Raw genomic sequence first — 23,141 nt, forward strand, 5'->3', positions numbered from 1 at the left:
AGCTTGTCTGTATGTATTCCTCCAAAGCCTTTCTCTCAGGAATAGTAAGATTAAATAAACGACTTTTAGGAACAGTCGCTCCAGGGACAAATTCAATGGTACAATCATAGTCCCTATGGGGAGGCAAAATTTGTGACTCCTCCTCAGAAAAAACTCTCCAAAAATCCTGAATAGGCACAGGCAATTCCCCTTTATCCACAGCAGCAATACGTCCGTTACAACACTTGTCATAACACTTAGGGCTCCAGGACTTAATTTCATTGGTAGACCAATCCAGTACAGGATTGTGCAATTTTAACCAGGGTAACCCCAATATTACTGGAGAAGGCAAATTATCCAATACCACCAAATCCAAATTTTCTTGGTGAATACCATTAATAGTGAGGGGAAATTCACAGACCTTATGAGTAACACTCTTCAAGGGAGAGCCATCAACAGAAACCACAGCAATAGGGGATGACAAAGTTTTAGGTTCTAATCTAAGTTTTTCCAAGAATCCCCCATCAATCACATTCAGAGTAGAACCACAATCTACAAATACCTGAAATTCAATTAATTCATCTTGAGCAGCAGTAGTGGCAGATAGGAATACTCCCTTAGAATTTAAAGAGGCAATACGGGCAAAACTGACCATTTTTTTTTCTTTCTTCATACGAAGCACACAGTTCTTAATAAAATGACCAGAATTTCCGCAATAGAAGCACAAGCCTTCAGAAAGCCTGCTGTCTTTTTCCTGAGAGCGGGGTGTCATCGCCCCAATCTCCATCGGCTCTCCATTGTCAGCACAGACCCTCTCAGGACTCGGAGCTGACATAGCAGAGGATTTGCTCTCATTAACCCTTGCACGCAGTCTCCTGTCCACCCGTATAGCTAATTGCATTGCCTCCTGCAAGTTTCCAGGTGTGGGATAAGCAATCAGTAAATCCTTAACCCTTTCACCTAGCCCTGCAAGAAACAAGCTTTTCAAAGCTGAATCGTTCCACCCCACCTGGGCAGACCACCGACGGAAGTGAGAACAATATTTTTCCACATTACCTGATCCCTGCCTCAAACGTCTCAATTCAGACTCAGCAGATGAGACACGATCAGGATCATCATACAACAAACCCAAAGCAGAAAAAAAACTATCCATTGATCTAAAGCACGGATCACTAGGTTGGAGAGAGAAGGCCCATCCCTGAGGATCTTTGCGCAAAAGTGACATTATGAACCCTATGCGCTGTGATTCATCACCAGAGGATCCGGGTCTCAAACGAAAATACAATAAACAATCATTTTTAAAAGAAAAAAAATATTGTTGTTCGCCAAAAAATAGATCAGGCAGACGTACCTTTGGTTCCACAAAATGCGCTCCAGAACAGCTACTCACGTGTTGTTGGAGCTCAGCCACCTCCAGAGAGAGTCCCTGCAAGCGTTGAGCCAAATCTTGAACTGAGACCATGATGGAAAACTGGAGGTCTTTCCTTAGAGAAAATTTTTTCTTTTTTTTTTCTTTTAGGGCTGGACTTACTGTTATGATCTGCTACAGGGACTAAGGAAAGACAGGAGAACTGTCCCTACAATAGAACTAAACTAGATCCCTACGATGTAACGGGGAACCTGATCCTGCGATCAGACCAGCTAAAGTCCTCGGCTAGTCTGTACGAAGACCTATAGATGTGAGGGAGGGATCCCTACAAGAACTAGGGACTGGGATAAGTTGGACACCTCCTAGCAGAAATAGTAGCAGTCAAAGACAAACACACAACAAAAAGCATAGAGGTCAGAAGACCTAGCAAAACTAACAGAGAACGGCAACAGAGCACGAAGCTAGCTCAAGAGTAGTAAATACAATGAAGTCCAGCAAGACCAGGAGGGCGGAGCCGGATTAAATAGGCAAAAATGGTCATGTGACCAGCAAACTAAAAAAAAACTAACAGGAGAGTTCTAACACTGAGAGCCATTAAGCAAGCAGACCCTGACAGTGTGCGGAATACAGATAAACTGCTGACTGAACAATTCATTGAGGGTCTGCTGTCCAGCGCCCACCGAACCCTGTTACGCCTAATGGCCCTGCAGAACCCTGAGTTATACTTTGCACAGTTCAAAGACAGGGCCATCCGGGTGCTCCAAGAACCGGCACCAGGTGGCGCTGTAACCCATAGGCGCCCTGCTATCACCTATCACCAGGAGGCAGCGCCCTTGTCTGCAGAGCCTGTGGGAGCTGATGCACAGGCTTTGGACAAAGACCCGGCTGCAGACCTGCACCATTAGGTCCAAGAGCTGACTAAAAGCGTTGCCGCACTAACCAGGACTGTGCAGTCGTTACAGGTATCCTCTCCAGGAAAGATCCAGCTGGCTACCAGTCCGGAGGACATCCCGTGACGCCGACAGAAGAGGATCCCACCGTCCAGAGGGAAGCCAGCGGACCGCTATGACCAGGATGGACAACCCATCTGCCGCCGCTGCAGCCAGCCAGGACATATTGAGAGGTACTGTAATTTAAAAGAGCCCAACCTGGGGCAGAGGGCCAACCCCCAGGCGTAAGATCATCAGGCCCGTCAAACTGGCGTGACAAGTATGTGGGGGGACGACCGGTCTTGCCTGTGGTACTGGATGGCATTCCCATGAGTGCACTGTTGGACACCGGGTCACAGGTAACCACCATCCCCTATGTACTTTTCAAGCAGTACTGGGATGACACGGATATTACCCACTACCCAGATAATGACTTGAGCATCATCACCAGCAATGGTCAGCCCGTGCCGCAGGTGGGGTTCAAGGAGGTGACCATCAAAATTGGTAAAGTCGAACTGCCGGCGCAAGGACTGATTATTGTGGACATTGACCGTCGTGAAAGTCACCCTAAAATAACCTTAGGTACTAACGTTATTGAAAATTGTCTTTCAGAGATAATTGTTATATTACAGCAGGTCGCAATGAATGCCAGCTCCAGCCAGCAGCATGTCTTACAAAAGGAGATCAGAGCCCTGATGAATCAGCAACAGGTAGAACTGTCTGGTGGTGAGATTGGTAGAACCCACTGGCATATGGTTATTCAAGTACGGAAGGCCCGAGTCGCCAGTCATACGGGTGAGAACGACACGGTACACTCAGAGACGTGGGCTACCACTACACTACAGCGGAATAGCCAAGAAAGAGTGAAGTCAGCACGGTAGGCCTACAAACTCCCCCTGACCAGTGGGATTTCCAAGTTGCTCTCAAACTGACCAGGCCTCCATTGTTAACCTGTATTCCGGACGGGTCCCTTAATACCACCAACAGTAAAGACCCTGAATTGCATGACAGACTCTGTGTCGTTACTGCTGATCCTGCGCACCATCACCCCCAACATCCGCACTCGCTGCCCTGAGGCTATACTCCTCCCGTGGGGAGTTATACTACCTTCTGCTGCACCCTCAACACCAGCCTCAGCGGTCTGCCCTGCAGCGGCGGTTCACTCTGACCGCAATCCACGGGTGGCGTAGTTTGACATTCAGCATATAGACTGCCATTTGGGTTGACCACCCTGAGCCACGGGACCGGGTCCCCACCACGCAAGGACTACAACCCCCAGCATCCACAACGGGTCCGGTTCCGGGTATCCCCACACACACACGGCCCAGGGGGCGCGTCAGTTTGCTTCTAGGCGGCTATAGGTGTTATGAACTGCTAAAAGGACTATGGAAAGATAGGAAAACTGTCCCTACAATAGGACTAAGCTGATTCCCTACGATGCAGCGGGGGACCTGTTCCTTGTGAACAGACCCGCCTAAGTTCTCGGCTAGTCTGAACGCAGACCTATAGATATAAGGGAGGGGTCCCTACAAGAACTAAGGACTGGGATATATTTGGACACCTCCTAGCAGAAATTGTAGTAGAGCAAAGACAAACAAGCAAACAGAAGAACTAGTGGTCAAAAGACCAAGCAAACTACAGAATAAGGTACAAAGCACCTGGCTAGCTTAAGAGTAAATGTAACACTGAAGTCCAGCAAGGCCAGGAGGGCAGAGCTGGATAATATAGGCAAAAAGTCATGTGACCAGCAAAAAGAAAAAACTAACAGGAGGGTTCTAACAATAGGAACAGAGGCTATAGCTAGTGACTATAGATACAGCTTAAGAAGAAACAGGCCCACTTCTATCATAAAATGAGATGACCATCTTGCCTTATGCAGCAGTTTGAGCTGTCTCACAAGGGGCCCTCTATTTATATCTGAGCTGGTTGTTACACTGGCAAAAATAGGGTTAGTATGGTAATCAGAACTTTTAAATGAGGATGTTGTAGAGGCTCTAGTTCATAAGAGAGGATAGTACGGCGGTTAACGATCATAAGGTCGGTGTCATGATTCCACCTATAGGTGTTTCAGGAAGCAGTGAGTGCTGAGCTCTCAGTAGGGTGATGGACAGCTCAGCCATCCAATCAGGGCTGGGGCGTGCCAGGGCTTCATCCATGTGTCTCCTATTCGAGTTATTACCTGGAAATTTAGCTGTCTCTCTGCTTCCAATTAGTGCCAGTAGTAGCTTAGCTCAAGTGTTGTGGGCTTGCTCTATACTCTATGTTCCTGTATTTGATCTTTGTTGCCTGAACTTGGACCTTGCCTTTGCCCATCCGTTTGCCTTGCCCTTTTGTCTTGATCCGCTACCTTCCCAGAATTCTAAACTCGGACTGTGACCTGACTACGCCTTTGCCTTACCCCTTTGTTTATGATGAGCCCTCTTGATATCCAGTGAGCCCTATATTGACCTCTTGACTACCCAGCCTCACGGCTTGTCCATGAGTAATGACTAGAGTCACATTACAACTGGCCTAACACTTTATTTTCCCCACCAATATGGATCCTATTTTCACACTGTGCGATCAGCTGACGAATCTGACCCGGAACCAGGGAGAACCAGAAACTAAAAACATAGCAGTCTCAGTTTCAAGATCAGTTTCTTAGCGTGATGAGTGTTTCCCAGAGCTCTCCGCTATCGGCAGTAGCTTTGATGCCGTTATCTTCTGATGTGCAGTTGGCTTCTCCCAAACCAGTATTGGCCCTTCCTGATACATTTTTGGGAGAGAAAAAACAGTTTACAGTGTTCAGAAAGAGCTGTAAGCTATTTTGTACCCTGTGACCCAGGTCATCAGGGAATGAGTCCCACTGGGTGAGAATAATCATGTCCTTACTGCGAAGGGGTCCTCAGAATTGGGCATTTTCTTTGTCCCCCCCAAGTCCCAGAATAGTCATCTGTTACCACTTTTTTTGACAACTTAGAATTGATCTGCGATGAGCCTGATAGAATCCAGGTCGCAGAAGCACAAATCTGTCACAGAGGGGCTGCACTGCTGATGACAATAGTTCCGAGTTCTGGCAATGGTCCATTGTCAGTTACAGTGGCTACACACTGTGTTTTTAACGAAAGACTGCACTGCTGATACGAAATGTACTCTCTTAAGTGTACAGAAACTTTTAAACAGCTCACAAAATAGGGCTATTTTTTAAAGGCTTGTTGACAACAAGCCATAGCTTCTTCACTTTGAAAACAACTAGACGAACAGACTAGCTGTTTTCAAAGATAGCTGGCCACATGGTGGCCGCATAGTGTCATCAGGTCTATATGAGACTCAATAAAAAAAGAGATCATTTACAATTTTACAGTGTTTGCCACAAATGGAATTTTGAGGGAAAATTGGGCAAAGCTGGTTAATTTGGATTTTTTTAAATTGTTCTATTCTCTACTATTTCTTACTGTGCACCTTGTTTGTTTGTTTGTTTGTTTGTTTGTTTGTTTGTTTGTTTTGGAAATAGCTAAATTTATACAGTTATTGGATACAGGTGTTTTGTGCAACTTTGATGGTTCAGACCTGCTAAGAAATAGTTTTCCTTATAAACGTCATGATCTAGCCTTGTTGCTGCACCATCAATGATTCTGCATCGTTGGACTTCACATTGTCTGCCAGCAGTAATGAAATAAAGGGGATGGGTAAACTTGGCTGCATTATTTAAAAGATCATATTCGTATAATTAAAAAAAAAACACAGTTTTATACTAAGTGGCAACTGTTGAGATCCTGAATGAAGTTTAAGGAAAAATTAGTTTTGGGACTGATGTTTTTTTCTTTGACTTTTCATTTACCCTTGTGGGAAGGGGACGGAAGAAGGTTACATTGGATTGGATTGTTTGGATTTCTATTGCTGATGTGTCAGGATTCTCATATGTAAAATTGCAATACAAAAATAATTAAAAAAAAAACATTTATTAAATAAAAGTGAAATTTAAGACTGAAAGAACAGTCTAAAAATGTCACATAATGATCAAGGAAAATGATAAGATAAAAGTGACATATGTCTACATATTTGTCTAGTATCTCGACAAACTTAAATCAGAATATTATACTTTATATTTCAGTAATTAATGCACCAATTTAAAATGATTAATTCAAGACTGAGATCATTTCTATGAAAGCACAGGTTTGTTAAAGGGAATCTTTAACCAAATTTTTCATGTTGAACTGAACACAGAATGTAATAGTGACTGCAGAGCAGAATAAAACATTTTTTTGATTATTTTACCTTTCAGTAGTGGAGATAATAGCCATCAAAGTATTTGGCAGCTAATGAGTTAACTTTTTTCTAAGTCCAAGTGGGTGTTATCAGATAGTTTTCAGTGGGGCGTTTACTTCTCCCTGTATGATGCTGACCAATCATAATCAGGCATCAATACTCAAAGGAAAAAACACACCATCAACATAGCTTAAGGGTATGTGTGCACGATCAGGATTTGAAGCAGAAATTTCCTGAGCATTTCTGCATCTCCTTTGTAGGAAAAACACTGTTGCGTTTTTGATGCATTTTTGATGCGTTTTTTTATGCAGTTTTGAAGCGTTTTTGTACATCAATGAATGCTTTTTGGAGCTAAACAGAGTTATTTGGTGGGACATTGCTTAAACCATTGGATTACCATCAGAACTGGGGTGAGTATACTGGTTTATTTAAATGATTTAAGAATGTGTTTGTTGTATTTCAAATAAATTGTTTTCTCTGTGTCTGTGTGTTTATTTAACTCTTTACTTTACTTTAATTAGTTTTGGTCATGAAAAGGTCTGATTGACACCTTGTCATCACCAAACAAAAGAGCTGGGTGCCAGCTAGTCCCATTCACCCAATCTTCATTAGCATTTCTATTCATGTAATTTATGCTGCTGCTGGGAGCTGGTATTTTTAGCCTGGAAAGGTGCCATTTGAAAACATGGTCCCTGGCCATTAAACAACATCTCACAGCTGGCTCGTTAGCCACTACGTTCCCCCGATCAGCACTCAGCAGTGCTTTGAACGCAGCACATTTTTGTTGCATCCAAAACATGGTGTTCTGATGTCGCACTTTTATTGTCGGTACATGTGAATCCACCGAATATAATGACACTTCAATCAGTCTAAATCTGCAGTGGAGACTAGTGTGTCCGCTACAGAAATTTATATGCTGCGGGTGAGTTTGGGTACGTGGCCACGGTGAGGAACCGCTGCAGGTTTGACGCTGCATGCTTTTACAGCATCAAACCCACAGCATCCAGATGTTATAGCATCATGGACGGGATATCTAGAAATCCCATGTCCACTATTCGTGCTTCAGAGTCTGCGGATCACCCGTGGACGCTGACATGTAGCGCGTCTTTCAGGACCGCAGCATGTCAAATTCTCTTGTGGAGTCGCTAGTCTCTGCAACAGAAATTTGTCCACTAGAATGTATAGAATGCGGTAAATCCGCATGGTTCAGTGAACACATGTGGATTTACCTGTGTTCAATAGAATGCAACTTTTTATATACAGTAAAAAATATGCGTTCAAAGCACTGCTACATCCGGATCGTGGGCACAGAGCCTAAAATTTTTTTAAAAATGGCGCGGGCTCCCGCATCATTTTTATATCCAGCAGAGGGAAAGCCGACCACTGGGGGCTGATTTTAGTAGACAGAGAAAGGGCCATTAGCCAACAATGTTCCCTGGCTATTAATATCAGCCCACAGCTGTTTGTTTAGCCTTTACTGGCTAGATTATAGGGGACCCCAGAAAAAAATGTACCTGGGGTCCCCCTATAAAATTGAACCAGCAAAGACTAAACTGTAGATAACTGCGGGCTGATAAAAATAGCCAGGGAAGGGGCCATGAATACTAGCCACCTCCATGGCTATTAATATCACCCCTCAGCATTCCCAGAAATGGCGCCTCCATAAGATGCGCCAAATCTGGCGCTTAGCCTCCGCTCTTCTGACTGCCCTGTAGCGGTGACGAGTGGGGTAATGGGGTTGGGGTTCAACTCAGCCTTGTATTGGCGGCTGATGTGAAGCCCAGGTTAGTAATGGAGGGCGTCTATAAGATGCCCCCATTACTAACTGCGTAGTAAAATGGTCGCCGCTTTTTCAATAAAAGACACGGCCAGAATAAAGTATTTTAATGAAAAAAAAAAAAATCTACAATTTTCTTTATTACTCTCTCAGTCCCTGAATACCTCGATCTCCTGAAAAAAAAGTAAAAAAATAAACAACCATATCCCTCACCTGTCCACCATCAACAACGTAGTCCATGATTACGCCAAGTGTCCTACGGCGATCTGGGTCACTTCTACAGCCGTGACATCAGAAATCACTGATGTAAACTGATGTGGAAGACAGCATTGTATACTGACAGGGGTGTAAAATCACCCCTGTCAGTATACATATTGCAGGAGGTCACTGGGGTTGATCAGCTGAAGATCCTACTGCTCCTACCATCCCCGGCGCTCTCGCTGGTAACTCCACGCCGCTCTCGCTGTTATCGAGCGAGAGCGGCGGTCGCATTAGAGGAGATGTAGTCCTCCTCTCCCGACCAGGGTACCACCCGCAGCGCATTTCCGGCACGATTTCACGCCCATTGACTTTCATTGAAATTCAGCATATCCGCAGGTATAGATATTATACCTGCGGGTTTGCTGCAATTCAATGCAAGTCAATGGGTGCGAAATCGTGCCGGAAATGCGGAAACACCCAACCAATGGTCATGCTGTGGTTTTTACCGCAATGTGAATCTGGAGAGGAAATTCCCGCATCATGTGCACAGCACATCCGGATTCTCATTGCTATACCTGGCAGACCTATTAACAAGTGGTTTCGCAGTGTTTCCATGGAGGGAAAAACGTTGCGAAAACGCATCAAAAACGCATCATGTGAACTTAGCCTAAAGTAGATTTCTCAGTATGTGAGATGTAGTGATATTGTGCTCATCTCCTTATCTAACCTCCTGCATAAATCAGTTTGGTGGGAGGGACTGAGTTTGGCTGTGTCACAGTACAAACACTTCTACCAGCTCTCCTGATTACTCAGTGTGTCAGTAATCACACTAATATTTACTGTGCTCAAGCAACTAATAGCTCTGCAGTGAGATCATAGCTGTCATTAAATCTCACACAGGAATAACCTTTATGTTCTGGACTACTCCTGTAGATGTAATGAGGCCCTGCTCTCTTCACACTGGAGAGCAAGTATATGTTGAGCACAACAGTCATAAGTGCATAGTGACACTTTGTGCTTTTATCTCTGGACAGGTGATGTGGAGGAAGTGCCAAGTATAGCTGACCTGATAGTGCTAGGAGAGGAGGAGAGCTGATAGCAGGGTTTGCAATGTCACACAGCTCAACTCAGCTGCACTGCCCCTACCACCAAAGGGACCTTATTTGAAAAGTGTTAATCATCTGTGTTTTCTAAACATGCAGAAGATTAAACCAGTAGATCAGGGCTGACGGTCACACATCTCACACACTGAGAAATGTGCTTTACGCTATGGTGGGGCGTGTTCTTCTTTCTCGGGAAAGTTCCTGCCTGCTTGTAAATATCAACAGAGAGTCTAAATTAAAAACAAAACAAAACATTTTATTCCTCTCTGCAGCCACTATTACATTGTGTTTCCGATTCAACATGAAAAATTTGGTGAAAGTTCCACTTTCATGTGCTGTAGTACTAGGCTGCCACAAAGGGGTGAAACTGATTTTGAGAATGTTTGCTTTTTTTATTTTGTGACACTTTGTATTTTATATTAGTTGTAAATTTAGGTCTATAAAATTTGCTTGTATTTATGAAAATATTGGAAATTTGGAGGGAAAAATTGCAATTTTCAAACTGAGTTTTTATGCATTTAAAACACATAGTCAGACCTCAAAAAATAGTTAATACATAACATTTACCATATGACTTTTCTTTTTTGTTAGGGTGTTGGAAGGCTTAAAAGTTTAGCAGCAATTTTTCATTTTTTCAATTAGCGCATTTTTCGAACTATAAGACACACTTTTTTCCTCCAAAATTTCGGAGGAAGGTGGGGGGTGCATCTTATAGTTCAGATGTACCTTATGTGAATGGGGGGGCGGGAAGCGGCGGAGGAGAGGGTCACAGGAGACAGGAGCCGTGGCTGCAGCTAACACGTGCTCCCGCCGGTGAAGAAAATTAATATTCACTGTTCCCCACACTCAGGGGCGTCTGGAACAGTGAATATTCATTTTCCTCAGTAGTGATCACACTTTAGCCGTAGCCGCTGGCTTCCTGCAGCAGCTGAGCGATCATATGTGCCCACTACTAAAGAGAATGAATATTCACTGCTCCCCACGCCCATGGGAGTGGGAAGTAGTGAATATTATTTTTTTTTAATAGCGGGCACATGTGAACACTCAGCCGCTGCAGGAAGATGGCGGCTGCGGTACAGTATGATCGCTATTAAGGAAAATTAATATTTACTGCTCCACACGCCCATGGGCAGTGACTATTCTGGCAGGTGACCTCAGTGTGTGAGGGCTCATGGCAGCGACATCTTGAGCTGCTTGCTCAGTGAGATCAGCTGCTGGCAGCAGAACAGGACACCGTTGGAGCAGAGGGGAGGTGAGTAGAATCATTTATTTTTTTATGTGTGTAGCGTGATGGGGGGCCATGTGTATACCTGGTTGGGGATGGGGGCGTCATGCATACTAGGATGGGGAGGAGGAGGGGCATACATACCAGGATGGGGATGAGAGGGCCACGCATACCAAGATGGGGAGGAAGGAGTCATGCACACCAGGATAGGGAGGAGGGGGCCATATATACCAGGATGGGGATGAGGGGGCCATATATACCAGTATGGGGATGAGAGGGCCATGCATGCCAGGATGGCGATGAAGGGGACATGCATACTAGGATGGGAATGAGGGGGCCATGCATACCAGGATAGGGATAAGAGGTCCATGCATACCAAGATGGCGATGAGGGGGCCATGCATACCAGGATGGGGATGAGGGGGCCATGCATACCAGAATAGAGAGGAGGGGGCTGTATATACCAGGATGGGGATGAGAGGGCCATGCATACCAGGATAGGGATGAGGGAGCCATGCATACCAGGATGGGGATGAGGGGGCCATGCATACCAGGATGGCGATGAAGGGGCCATGCATACTAGGATGGGAATGAGGGGGCCATGCATACCAGGATGGGGATGAGGGGGCCATGTATATCAGGAAGGGGTTCCATGTATACCTGCATTTGGGGCCCTATATACCTGGATTGGGGAACATATATACCAGGATGGGGATCATATATACTTGGATGGGGACATATGTATATATATCAAGATGGGGGGAATACTGTATATACCAGGTTTGGGACTTATATATCAGGGTGGTGGATATTAGTACAGAATTGGGGGACATTATCCCTAGAACAGTGTCATCAGCAGACCTTCCCCATAACAGTGCCATGACCACATTTTTTGCCTCAATTTATTTTTTTCTATTTTCCTCCTCTAAAACCTAGTTGCGTCTTATGGTCCAGTGCGTCTTATAGTTCTAAAAATACAGTACATTTTCAATCCTGTTGTTTTAGGGGCCTCTTCACTATTGAGGACCTATATGTCACAAAGCCACCAAACAAGACCTCATCCTAAAAACTACATCTCTCAATGAATTTAAAACCGCATTCAGAAAGTTTGTCAACCCTCCAGGTGCTTCACAGGAATTACTGAAAAATGTAAGGAAAAAAAATAATAAAAAGGATAAAAAGGACATGATCATTTGTTATGCAATTTCTCCTGAGTATGCCAATACACTTTTTGTAGTGGGAAACTACAGTTAGTGCACATGGCAGGGCTCGGAAGGGAAGGAGCGCTAATTGACTTTTGAACAGATTGTGGATGAAAATGAGGATACAATGCCACATTTCAAGAGCCCGTGAGGTGCTGAAACAGAGGAAACTCACAGAAGTGACCCCATCTTGGATACTGTAACCCAATAAGAATACATTTAGTTGCGTAGTGAGCATTTTAAAACCACATGCCTTAGAGGAGTGGGACGTAAGAGTCTAAAATTATGTTTTTTCCACTAAACTTTTGCTTTATTCCAACATATTTACATTTTCATAGGGTCATAGGAGAAAATCGATTCTTTAATTTTTTTTACACAATTTTTCCTGAATGTAGCAGTACCTCATGCTTGGTCAAAAACTGCTATTTGTGCATGCAAAACCACACAGAACAATAACAAAGCAGTTAAATGGCTAAAAACAATAAATATTTTATCAGAGTTCATATAAAATGAACACATGTAAATCTGAAGTATATAGGATGAAAGAAAACAGCACACTGGCTACCAGATAATAAGGTTATAAGGTGACATGGGTATATGGAGGTAAGTTTCACATATAATATAGTCAATAGTTACGAGGAACGAGACCAGACTCTCACTATAAAAATGACCGCATCAAAATTAAAGGGCAAGCACCCCTTTTATCAAGTAAAGACCCCTGTGGTCATACTAAATGCTTTCCAAAGAGCCAAATTTCATATATATAAAGTTAAGAAGTCCGCGGTCATGTGGCCACAGCTTACCTGGACATTATTGGAGGAATTGTGGTCATGTGACCCCTGATTGCACAATATTTAAAGACCTGCGGTCTAGCATTATGTATCATCCCCGTGAAGAAGCAACATCACAAATACGCGAAATGCGTATTGGGGATCTTTTCATGTTTGGCATCTAGAATTGGTGCACTTTATGATGGGTAAGACAGACTTTTTAACCTTATATATAGAAAAAATTGGGCTCTTTGGATAGTATTTAGTGAGCTCTCTCCACTGCACCAATACTAAAAATATGGACGATAACTGTGGTTTAGGCACACTGTGGAGTTTAGAAGCGAAGGGGCCATTTTAGTTAAGGAGCTTAGACTTCACTGCACTTTTTTTTTTTCCGTAGTACCAGTAATGTACAGGGTGGGCCATTTATATGGATACACCTAAATTAAATGGGAATGGTTGGTGATATCAACTTCTTGTTTGTGACAAATTAGTATATGGGAGGGGGAAAACTTTTCCAGATGGGTAGTGACCATGGCGGCCATTTTGAAGTCGGCCATTTTGGATCCAACTTTATTTTTTTCAATGGGAAGAGGGTCATGTGACACATCAAACTTATTGAGAATTTCATAAGAAAAACAATGGTGTGCTTGGTTTTAATGTAACTTTATTCTTTCATGATTTTTTTACAAGTTTATGACCACTTATAAAATGTGTTCAAAGTGCTGCCCATTGTGTTGGATTGTCAATGCAACCCTCTTCTCCCACTCTTGACACACTGATAGCAACACCGCAGAAGAAATGCTAGCACAGGCTTCCAGTATCCATTGTTTCAGATGCTGCACATCTCGTATCTTGATGGTATGGTGTGGTATATGGGGTACAAAGATAGTGGGGCCATTCTTCATCAATGGGAACCTTAATGCCACTGGATATCTGAAATTGCTACATGATGATGTGTTGCCCTCTTTATGCACTGAAGATGGCACGTTCCCTGAGTTTTTCCAACAAGATGATGCACCACCACATTATGGGTGTCAAGTCCGAGCATTCCTACATGAACAGTTTCCTGGAAAGTGGATTGGTTGTCGTGGGCCAGTTGAATGGCCACCAAGGTCTCCCGATCTTACCCCCTTAGACTTTTATCTTTGGGGTCATCTGAAGGCAATTGTCTATGCTGTGAAGATTAGAGATGAGCGTTGTTCTACTCGAACTGTTCGCCAATCTCAAATTCGAGCTGTTTTGGGCGGTGTTCGAGCCGTTCGGCGAACACGAACAATTTGAGAAAAATTCGGCTGTTCGAGGTTATGTTCGATAACTGTTCGTGCACCAAAATCATAACTGGATTTTTTCTCAGTAATGATGAAAATTAATGTTAATACGCAGTTTGAGTGTACAGCGGGGTGGGGGGAGGGGCAGGGGATGGATCTCTGCAGGAACAATGAAGATCTCCATTTTTTTTTCTCTTTCCCGCATTTACAGTGGGGAGGTGCAATCTGTCAGCCTATCAGCAGCGCACACACGGAGCGAAGTGCTTTTTTTCACACAAGCAAGGGCATGTGTCATTGGCAGTGTATGTCACATGTCCTTGCCCTATAAGACCAAGCCATTTTCCCCGTCGCCACCATTTTCTCACTGCTGCAGCTGCGTGTTAGATGGCACCGCTGTTGCTGTGTGCGCTATACCTTGTTGATTTCAAGCCAATTTTCGCACAAATATACAGATAGCTTGGGAGTAGGGAATAGTTGTGATTGCAGTCCTTTTAAGGACTAGGTTACAGCATTTCCTACGACTTTTATCAGGCAGGTCTGTGCTCTTAAATAGATAGGTTGTGGGAGTAAAGACTAATTGTAATTGCAGTCCTTTTCAGGACTAGGTTACATCAGTTCCTATCAGTTTTTGCCAGGCAGGTCTGTGCCAGTGCTGTGCAAGTTTTTTTCACAGCATTTGGCTGAATCTAGCAAAGCTAATCCTTTTTGGCCTATTGCAGAGTGTGTTAGTCAGTGGAGTAGCCTATCTGTGTTGCAAGATATACCACCTGTGTATAGAATACCATTTTTTTTACTGCACCTAGTGAAGTAAAATCTTTTGGGCATAGCATCATTCTATTAGTCCATCTATACTGACCTCCATCAGGTTGCAAACTGAATCTATTTTTTTTCTGCATCTAGCTCTGAAAAAATATTTGGCCTTCTAGCAGTGTGTGGGACTTGTTCTATTAGTCCACCTATACTGACCTTCATCAGGTTGCAAACTGAATATATTTTTTTCTGCATCTACCTCTGAAAAAATATTGGGCTTCTAGCTGTGTGTGGGACTTGTTGTATTAGTCCATCTATACTGACCTCCATCAGGTTGCAAACTGAATAAATATATTTTTTTCTGCATCTACCTCTGAAAAAATATTGGGCTTCTAGCTGTGTGTGGGTCTTGTTCTATTAATCCATCTATACAGACCTCCATCAGGTTGCAAACTGAATATAATTTTTTTCTGCATCTAGCTCTGAAAAAATATTTGGCCTTCTAGTAGTGTGTGGGACTTTCTCTGTTAGTCCATCTATACTGACCTCCATCAGGTTGCAAACTGAATATATTTTTTTCTGCATCTACCTCTGAAAAAATATTGGGCTTCTAGCTGTGTGTGGGTCTTGTTCTATTAATCCATCTATACTGACCTCCATCAGGTTGCAAACTGAATATAATTTTTTTCTGCATCTAGCTCTGAAAAAATATTTGGCCTTCTAGTAGTGTGTCAGACTTTCTCTATTAGTCCATCTATACTGACCTCCATCAGGTTGCAAATTAAAAATAATTTTTATCTGCATCTACAGTACCTCTGAAAAAATATTTGGGCTTCTAGCTGTGTGTGGGACTTGTTGTATTAGTCCATCTGTACTGACCTCCATCAGGTTGCAAACTGAATATATTTTTTTCTGCATCTACCTCTGAAAAAATATTGGGCTTCTAGCTGTGTGTGGGACTTGTTGTATTAGTCCAATCTATACTGACCTCCATCAGGTTGCAAACTGAATATATTTTTTTCTGCATCTACCTCTGAAAAAATATTGGGCTTCTAGCTGTGTGTGGGTCTTGTTCTATTAATCCATCTATACAGACCTCCATCAGGTTGCAAACTGAATATAATTTTTTTCTGCATCTAGCTCTGAAAAAATATTTGGCCTTCTAGCAGTGTGTGGGACTTGTTCTATTAGTCCACCTATACTGACCTCCATCAGATTGCAAATTCAAAATAATTTTTTGTATGCATCTAGCTCTGAAAAAATATTTGGACTTCTAGCAGTGTGTGGGACTTTCTCTGTTAGTCCATCTATACTGACCTCCATCAGGTTGCAAACTGAATCTAATTTTTTTCTGCATCTAGCTCTGAAAAAATATTTGGCCTTCTAGCAGTGTGTCGGACTTTCTCTATTAGTCCATCTATACTGACCTCCATCAGGTTGCAAATAAAAAATAATTTTTATCTGCATCTACAGTACCTCTGAAAAAATATTTGGGCTTCTAGCTGTGTGTGGGACTTGTTGTATTAGTCCATCTATACTGACCTCCATCAGGTTGCAAATTGAATATAATTTTTTTCTGCATCTAACCCAGCCAATAGTTTTGGCCTAATACCACAGTTTGGCCACTCAGCTCTGCTCGGTTACTATCCATTGTTTTTTTGTGCAAACAACTCCAGAGTTGTGAATTAGTTAACCACCAAAATGAGTGGAAAAAGGCCTGCTGCTGGTGGAAAGGGGAATAGGCGTGTTGGGAAGGGGAAAAAAGGTTGTGTCCGTGGGGTAGGTGTTAAAGCAACAGTAACATCTGCAGAAGAAAGACCATCTTCCAGCCAAACTAAAATGTCTACTTCTTTTAGCGGACAATGTGATAAGATCCCTTTCTTACGGCCACGCCAATCGCTACAAATTCCAGATGAGGCACAAAAACAGCAGGTGCTTCAACGGATATCAAGTGCTCCTTTAAGTGGGCTCTCCTCCACATCAACTTCAACATCACCAATACTCCAGTCCTCAAAGGTGTCACCCAAATCGCACTTGCTTCCTCACAGCTCCCAAATCTCCAGCTGCCCGTCTGAGTATGAGGTAGAACAGATGGTTGAGTCTGCAGAGCTGTTTACTCATACTATAGCCTGGGAATCAGAGGTCGACTCCAGCGCTTCTGTGAATCCAGACGAGGAAATGATCTGCACTGATGCCCAGAATCTTTATGAGTCGGATCCAGGACCAGACGCAGAAGGTTCTGACCATAATGTAGACCCTCATTCCCAAACTGTAACTCCTGTTGGTGGAGACAATGAGGAAGACGATGATAAGACTCAAATACCTGATTGGAGCGACAACTTTAGTTTTTTGTCAGGGCAGGAACAAGTTGGCTCTGAGGACGACGGGTGTGATAACACACAGGGTGATGATGATGAGGTTGGAGATCCCACTTACTGTCAACCCACAGTCAGCCAAGAGATGAGGTCAGCAGAGGAGGTGGAGGAAGATGCTAGTGACGACGAGGTCAGGTTGCGCCTTCCTGGACAGAGACGTAGTACTGGAAGCACGTCAACAACTGCATCCTCAAACACAACTCTGCCTCTCACCACAAGTCGTGGTGGCTCTTCAGGTCGCATGGGTGCTAAGCCTTGCATAGCCTGGGCATTTTTTCAGATCGATAAAGATGACCCAACTCGTGTTATCTGTAACATTTGTCAGCAAAAGCTAAGTAGAGGCCAAAAAATACATAGTTTGAGTACTTCATGCATGAACCGGCACATGGACATGAAGCATAAGTTGCAGTGGGAAGCTCAGTGTGCTACAATGCGGCCTAGCCGGCCGGGCCAACCACCGTCTGCCATATCTTGTGCATCCGCGGCCTCTTCATCCTCTGTGACTGGGGGGACAGCAGTCACACCTGTTTTGGGGCGCAGACCTGCCACCTCTTTACCCGCAACAGCCAGCGTGATTGGCAGGTCATCATTTTCTTTGGAGGTGGTAACACCAGCTGGTGTTGAGCGCTGTCCGACATCGATAGCACCACCTTTGGATCAAGGCAACCTAACATGTCCGCCTGCATCTTCCTCACAGACCGGCAGTTTGCCGGGGACACCCTTATCAACCCCGTCTAAGCACAATAGCCAGCCCTCGGTCCCTCAGATGTGGACAAGTAAAAGACCATTTCCTCCTAGCCATGAGAAACCTAAGAGGTTGAATTTCACCATCTGCAAGCTCTTGGCTACAGAAATGCTGCCTTTCCGCCTGATGGACACAGAGGATTTTCGAGACCTTATGTCCGTCGCAGTGCCCCAGTACCAGATGCCCAGTCGGCACTACTTCTCAAAGAAAGGTGTGCCTGCGCTCCACCAACATGTCGCACACAACATCACCGCTTCTTTGAGAAACTCTGTGTGTGACAGAGTGCATTTCACCACAGACACTTGGACGAGTAGGCATGGACAGGGGCGTTACATGTCGCTGACTGGGCACTGGGTAACTATGGTGACAGAAGGACAAGGGGCTGCTGTCCAAGTCTTGCCGTCCCCACGAGTTGTGCGTCAATCCTCTTTATGTCAAAGTTCCTCCACTGCTTCTGCCTCCTCAACCTCCTCTCGGTCTTCCACCTGCACCCAAAGCCTGTCTGGTCATGCCACAAGCTTTCTAACTGCGCAGAAGGGATCCTGCACACCTCCTTACTATGCTGGCAGTAGGGCTCAACGTCATCAGGCGGTTTTTACTTTGAAATGTCTGGGAAATGTGAGTCACACAGCTGAGGAGTTGTAGTCAGCTCTGGAGAACCAATTTCATGAATGGCTGTCTCCACTGGACCTGAAACCAGGGAAGGCCGTGTGCGACAATGCTGCAAACCTGGGTGCGGCCCTTCGCCGGGGCAATGTCACACACGTGCCTTGTATGGCTCACGTGTTGAACCTGGTTGTCCAGCAATTTTTAGCCCACTATCCCAGACTAGATGGCCTTCTGCAGAGGGCACGGTCGCTGTGTGCTCACTTCCGCCGTTCGCATCCCGCAGCTCAGCGACTTACATCTCTACAGAAGTCGTTGGGCCTGCCACTTCACCGGCTAAAATGCGATGTGCCTACCCGGTGGAATTCAACTCTGCACATGTTGCAGCGACTGTGGCAGCACCGACAAGCCCTGGTGCAATACATTCTGACGTATAGCCTGGGCCAACGAGATTCAGAGGTGGGGCAAATCACGCTGGAGGAGTGGTCTCAGATCAGGGACCTATGCACCCTTCTGCACAGTTTTGAAATGGCGACGAAGATGTTTAGTGCTGACGATGCCATTATCAGCATGACTATTCCGGTGATTTACATGCTGGAGCACATGTTAAACAGAATTCGGAGTCAGGTGGTGGCACAAGAGGAGGTGGAGGAAGTAGAGGAGGAGGAGTTGTATGCGGAAGGGCTAACATCTGCAAGGTCCAGACGGTCGGCAGCACCAAGGCGGCAGGCATGTGAGGGTGGGGGAGATGGTTTTACCAGGGCGCATGGTAGCAGCCAAACTAGTGAGGAAGGTGCAGGAGCCCAGGAAGAAGTGGAGGACGAACTGATGGAAGACTCATCAGATGAGGGAGACCTTGATCACATTTCTGTTGTGCGAGGTTGGGGGGAGAGGACAGAGGAAGGAAGCATGATTGTTACCTCGCCACCAACACAACAGGGACTTGGTGCTCCTGGATGCGCAACACACATGAGTGCCTTCTTGCTGCACTACCTGCAACATGACCCTCGAATTGTGAGAATTAGAAATAATCCTGACTACTGGGTTGCCACACTGTTAGATCCCCGGTACAAAAGTAAATTTGCAGAAATTATTCCTGCCATAGAAAGGGATGCACGCATGCAGGAGTATCAGCAGAGACTGTTGCAGAATCTTACATGTGCTTTTCCACAAAATACCAGTGGTGCACGTAGTGAATCTCACAGTTCCAACTTGCCAACCGTGGGACCGTCAAGTGTTCAGCACTCAAACCGTAACAGAACCACAGTATCTGCTGGTAACATCAATTTTGCGGAATCATTTCACCACTTTTTTAGCCCATCCTTTGCAAGGCCACAGGAGACAAGAAGTCTGACACATAGTCAACGCCTAGAGACGATGGTACAGGAGTATCTCCAAGTAAACATTGAAGCCACGACTGTGTCACTGGACCCTTGCTCTTTTTGGGCTTCCAATCTGGATAAATGGCCGGAGCTAGCCACTTACGCCTTGGAGATCTTGTCATGCCCCGCAGCCAGCGTTCTGTCTGAACGTGTGTTCAGCGCTGCTGGTGGTGTGCTGACAGATAAGCGCACGCGGCTCTCCACTGATAATGTAGACAGACTCACGTTCATAAAGATGAACAAATCATGGATCCGAAACGACTTTTCTACCCCTGTGTCATCCTGGGGAGAGTAAAAGCTTGATGATTGGTTAAAATCACCCTACCAACCGTTTTAAGCTTTCAAATTACTAATCATGTTTATCTGTATCTTGACTGGAAAATAATTTGGGCTTTGTAGCAGTGTGCAGCACTGATCCTATTAGGCCATCTATAATAAGCTCCACCAGATTTAAAATTAAAAATAATTTTTAGCTGCATCTAGCCCGGAAAATAATTTTGGGGCTCCGAGATGCGCAAGACACATAAGTGCCTTCTTGCTGCACTACCTGCAGCATGACCCTCATATTGTCAGAATTCGAAGTAATCATGACTACTGGGTTGCCACACTCTTAGATCCCCCAAACTTTTCGATCAACCTTTTCATTTTAATAAAGACCAAAAAAATGGTCATTTTTTAAATTATAAGCATTAGCAGGTTGTTAGAAACTGAAATCAAACAGTTTTCAACTCAAAAACTTTATTCTAGGTGATGTTCCATTTTCACATAGGACCCCTTGTTCGAAAGGAGCTTCTGAACTCTCTCGTCCATTGAATTTGTCAGGTTTTGGATGGTTTCTGCTTCAATTGTTTTGCATGAGGACAGAATACCCTCCCAGAGCTGTTGCTTAGATGTGAACTGCCTCCCGCCATCATAGACACTCCTTTTAATGATGCTCCAAAGGTTCTGAATAGGGTAGAGGTCAGGGGAGCATGGGGGTCACATCATAAGTTTGTCCCCTTTTATGCCCATATCAGCCAGAGATGCAGATGTTTTATGTGCAGCATGAGATGGTGCATTATCATGCAGAAAAATGATCTTGCTGTGAAATACACGGTTCTTCTTCTTGAACCATGGCAGGAAGTGCTGTTTGAGAAAATCCACATACATTATGGAGTTCATCTTTAGCGCCTTCAGGGATCCTAAAGGGGCCGACAATCTCTCTCCCCATGATTCCAGCCCAAAACATTACTCCACCTCCTCCTTGTTGGCGCTGTAGCCGTGTTTGCGTGGGGTGTCCATCAACCAGCCATCCTCCACTCCATCCATCTGGACCATCGAGCGCTGCACGGCACTCATCCGTGAACAAAACAGTTTTGAAATCAGTCTTCATGTAATGTTTGGCCCACTGGATTCGTTTCTGCTTGTGTGAAGTGGATAGAGGAGGTCGACAGGATGGCGTATGCAGAGCTGCAAACCTCTGAAGGACCCTGCATCTTGTTGTTCGGGGGACGTTGGAGGCACAAGCAGCTTCAAAAACTTGTCTGCTGCTATGACAAGGCTTTTTTGCCGCTGCTCTTTCAACCTGACGTAATTGCCTGTAGGAAAGAGTCCTCAATTTGCCCTTATCAGCACGCACACGTGTGTACTGTGAATCAGCTACATACTTCTTGATTGCCAAGACACTTCATCCTGATCATCGCACAATGTTGATTGTAGTCATGCCTTGACCTAAACACTCCACAATTTGTTGCTTCTCAGCAGCCGACACATCCTTTTTCTTTCCCATTTTGGCAGAAAATGTAGGCTGCTTAATAATGTGAGAGAGCCTTCTTAAGTAGTCTTGCCTTTCATTGGACACACCTGCCAAACTAATTAGCACAGGTGTCTGCAATTGCTTACAGTGATATAAAGAGCCCTGACACACATCACCATCAATGAGTTTAACTGACAAACAAACAAATTCTTCCCTTATCACTCCTAAACACTTTTTGCATAATAATTTGGAACGCAGTGTACATGTGCTTTTCCACAAAACACCAGTGGTTCACGTAGTGAATCTTACAGTTCTAACTTGCCAACCGTGGTCTGTATGGAATTGTTCAATAAAGGGCCCAAAATTAAGATAACATAGATGGGAGAGGTCTCTATGAATAGGAATTCCTAAGTATTTGATACCCTGTTAGGGCCAGGCAAAGGGAAAGTTGGACTGGATGGAATCCTATATGGATTTGGGGAGGGAGACATCGAGGGCCTCAGACTTCGCTGCATTGATTTTAAAATTTTACCATGTAACAAAGTGATCTATTTCAGCCATAACAGCAGGGATGGATATATGTCATTGAGTGATATATACTAGGACATCATCAGCAAATAGAGAGCACTTGTACTCGGTGCCTCCCACCTCAATCCACCTAATATTGGGGTTATGGCGAATTGATGAGAGCAGGTGCTCCGTCACTAGGATGTATAAGAGAGGGGACAGAGGACATCCCTGCCTTGTCCCATTGGTGATTGTGAAAGGTGATGAAAATGTTCTGACGCACCCCCTGGGCCTTGGGACACCCGGAGTCGGACCCTTTTTGGTGGATGCTGGTGGTTGTAGTCTTCGTGGCGGCGACCCGGTTCCGTGGCTCAGGGCGGTCAAACCAGTGGCGGAACTATTTATGTGGTTTTGATGTTTAAATGTCCGACTACGCCACCCGTGGATTGCGGTCAGAGTGAACCGCCGTTACAGGGCAGACCGCTGAGGCTGGTGTTGTGGGTGCAGCAGAGCGTAGCATAACTCCCCACGGGAGGAGTATAGCCTCAGGGCAGTGTATGCGGAGGATGGGGGTGATGGTGCAGGGCAGCAGCAGTAACGACACGGAGTCAGTGATGCAGTCCAGGGCCTTTACTCACAGTTCTTATTATCCAGACCACGTCTGCAGGTAACGGCTGCCCACGTCGTACTGTGCTCACCAGGTGAGGGGCTCAGACAACTCCCAGATAACTTTGGAGCACTTCACAGGACCCCCTTTGTGTGTCCTTTGTCTGGCCTTTCTTACCAACACTTCAGTCCGGCTGCCTCGGGCCTCCTCTTGGTAAACTTGGCGCCAGTTTCCCTGACCCTATGTGGTGCCTTCCTAGCGGGTGTAGCGAGGGGCTGCGCCACATAAAATGTCAGAGCCTCCGGTTTCTAGCTGAGGGTCGTTTCCTGCCTCCACTAGTTCGGGGACCGGTCTCCCCCTT

This window comes from Phyllobates terribilis, unplaced genomic scaffold (assembly GCF_046119375.1).
Source record: "Phyllobates terribilis strain yellow unplaced genomic scaffold, ASM4611937v1 Scaffold_8__6_contigs__length_399053987, whole genome shotgun sequence".
NCBI classification, from domain to species: domain Eukaryota; kingdom Metazoa; phylum Chordata; class Amphibia; order Anura; family Dendrobatidae; genus Phyllobates; species Phyllobates terribilis.